Source organism: Antedon bifida, chromosome 8 (genome assembly GCF_963402885.1).
Source record: "Antedon bifida chromosome 8, ecAntBifi1.1, whole genome shotgun sequence".
In the NCBI taxonomy this organism is placed as follows: Eukaryota; Metazoa; Echinodermata; class Crinoidea; order Comatulida; family Antedonidae; genus Antedon; species Antedon bifida.
The window spans coordinates 16,625,158-16,628,171 of NC_136233.1; the positions used below are offsets into that span (position 1 = coordinate 16,625,158).

At 32.4% G+C, this 3,014-nt stretch overlaps 1 long non-coding RNA gene across 1 annotated transcript; it reads left to right on the forward strand.

The window, feature by feature from the left end:
* The first annotated feature begins 352 nt into the window (after positions 1 to 352).
* On the forward strand, positions 353 to 1,583 carry LOC144849505 (uncharacterized). The gene is made up of 2 exons (XR_013613981.1): positions 353 to 474; positions 1,299 to 1,583. It is a non-coding gene; the product is annotated as an uncharacterized LOC144849505 (long non-coding RNA).
* Positions 1,584 to 3,014: the final 1,431 nt, after the last annotated feature.

The following is a 3,014-nucleotide window of genomic DNA, read 5'->3' on the forward strand; positions in this document are numbered from 1 at the left end:
TTGGTTGAAATAAAATGAAATCGCATAAAAAATTAATATTTCATTGATGTCAGTGGCACTGTGGCTTGTTGGTTGTCTTGTTTGATAATTCTAGGGTTTTTCTCAGTGATAACTTCATAGAGATTTGAACTGACCTCGGTACTACTTTACCACTGTGCCACATGTCCTATGTTCAACATCAAATTATGCCTATTATACTCCTATGCAGAATTGAACTATATTGAATTGACAGAGTGATATAACAATTCAATAGAGATTTGAACTACTGACCTCAGTATTGCTTTACCACTGTGCCACACGTCTCTTGCCCAGGATATCATTATCTATTATCTAAGATAAGATCATGTCTTCATTACATCAGCTGCCAAGCCTATGGATTGGTGATACAATGTTATTACAGCAGGTACAGGAATATCTAGCCCCATCTAACATAATAAATGATTAACTAAGAGGAAAAGGATAGAGAGCCAGAAGGTAGGAAAATATTTATGCAGCTTTTTGCTGCCCTGTTTTTTCATTACACCGATGCCTTTCTCATTTTGGAAATTAGAATCCTGTATTAGAATCGAATAAACATATGAATGATTTAACCATGGCATTGGTTTTGTAATAATGTATAAAAGAAACGATTGGAAATTATGATCTTTTCACTTCATTTTTATTCAATTGAAATCAAACTTATGCAGTAAAAAGGTTTATATTCAATTTATATACAAAAGACAATATTACAAGAAAGAAAGAAAACACTTTTGGAGTGTGTGTGTTTTTTATACCAAGGACCAAAATATAATGGGTCAGTCTATACAAGAAGATTTTCCATGAAATGAAGGCTAATCTCCCAGTGGGTTACATCAGGCAATCACATATGTATATTATTATTATTTATTATCAATATTATTGGTTGTACTGACATCAGTATTCGCAATAATACATTTTAATATCAATCAATATAAACATTTATTTTCTTGCTTGAAAGTATACTACTTTTTTCTTATGTTTGTAATTATCTAATCGTAATATTTTAAATTAGTAGTAGCCAAAGCGTATAACAGGAGAAAGGGAATGCCCAAGAAAAACACTGGAAAAGAAAGTACAAACAACTTAGAACAAATAGAACATATTACAGGTAGAATATACTGATAATTGTCTGTGTACTTTGACGGTTTTAGCATTCTAAGAGAAGCTTTGCAAAATATTTCTTACATTAAACGTACTCAAAAACATGTTTCTATTTTCTACCTACTCTCTGCTTTATTATGTTGAAAAGTTAAGGCAACTGTCATCCTATTTCTCTATAGGATTTGCCAGCTGATACCCAAATATGGCTACGGAGAGTGACTAGCTAGAAACATATGTTACAATGTTGTGGCTCAACGGACTACGATATCTAGATTTCACATTAAAATGCCAATCCTCGTTATGATACACGTCAACAGGTGTAGAGCCTAACAACAAACAGAAAGATGATTGGATAATACATGAATAAGTGTAAATATAATCAATGTTGATTGGTTGGATCTGAGAATGCACAAACAAATTCAAACGATAATGTCACGTGGAATAAATTATGTTTTTGATATTAAGAGCCTTTAGTTTTGTGGCATTTTCAGTTGTGTATTAAACTTAATGCAACAAATATATTTTGAATGTTTGTAACAAGAATAACATTATATGTAAGTAAAAAGAGAGAAAAGGTGAAAAACTTTAGCCACATAAGGTACAAAATAACACCTCTTTTCCTGAAATGAAGGCCTCGTTTATGACATTTTTGGACAAACTCTTGTCTCTTTGTCTACACTATTAACCTAGTTTGACAACAAAAAATGTGATGTGTTCAAATATTATGACATCATCATGTCTACATATATATATATGAGCACATCACATTTTTTTGTCACATAAAGTTTGATAGTGTAGACAAGGCTTTAAGATGTTAAACCTACCTGAATCACAGTTTGAGGGTGGAGATGGATAGTAAAAATATTTTTTTGCGTACAGTGTGCAACTAAAGTGCCAGTGAGACTTCGCCGCTTGCCCACGGCAAAGCTGTACACAGCAACTAAACTAAACTAGGACAGCAAAGTGGAAACAAAGTGAGTGAGTAGTGAGTGTACACAAAGAACATGGGCAATTCTTTTGATGGAAATTAAACTAAATGAAACACATATTTGAACAAGTGTTTGTCGGATGATATGACAGAGCGATCTGTGTCGTTCGAGGATAGCCTACTTTTATTTTATTACTACTGATGGGATTAACATTTCATTTGAGTCTCGTTCCAATGTGCTCAGTAAACTACGACCAATCATCTTCAATTCGATTTCGTTTCTAAACTAGCGATTCACTTATGTCATCATGATTGGTGATGGACAAGAAACGATATTGCTTCTGACAGTCGGATTGGAATATAAATCGCATCTGCTGTGGATGTAAGGCATGAAAGACAGCAATGACTCTGAACCCTGCAATTGGCCTGAATTCGAGAATAGAAACTGGACATAGCTAATATAGTTGTTTTTTTTTTAACTTTGTGAACTTTATTCAGTGAATCGTGAATTCGTAATAATAACCATAATAACGTGTATAGTGCAGTGATTTTATTTATTTAATTATAAAATATATATATTGATTAGTTACTAAATAATAAACAAAATATGAAATAATAGAATATATAATAAAATCCACTGCAGCTAAAACAATACTGTATATGAATTTTCATTCCATATCTTCAGCAGAAATGGAGATCATCAAATTATGAGGGCCCCTGGATATCAGCTGGCCTGCGGGTTCAGCTGGAAGGGTTACCCTCTATAAATAAAGTTGAAATAAAATAATAAATAAATAAATGCCTTATTCAACATTCCATATTTCAATATTATATTTCTCGTTTAGTGGATAACGCACCATACAGTATACCACTTCATGACCCATTATAACATGAGGTCAAATATTGAAAATAATTTCTAGGTTGTAACTGTAGTGAAGTGTACAATTGTCTTGATTGTAAATGTTAT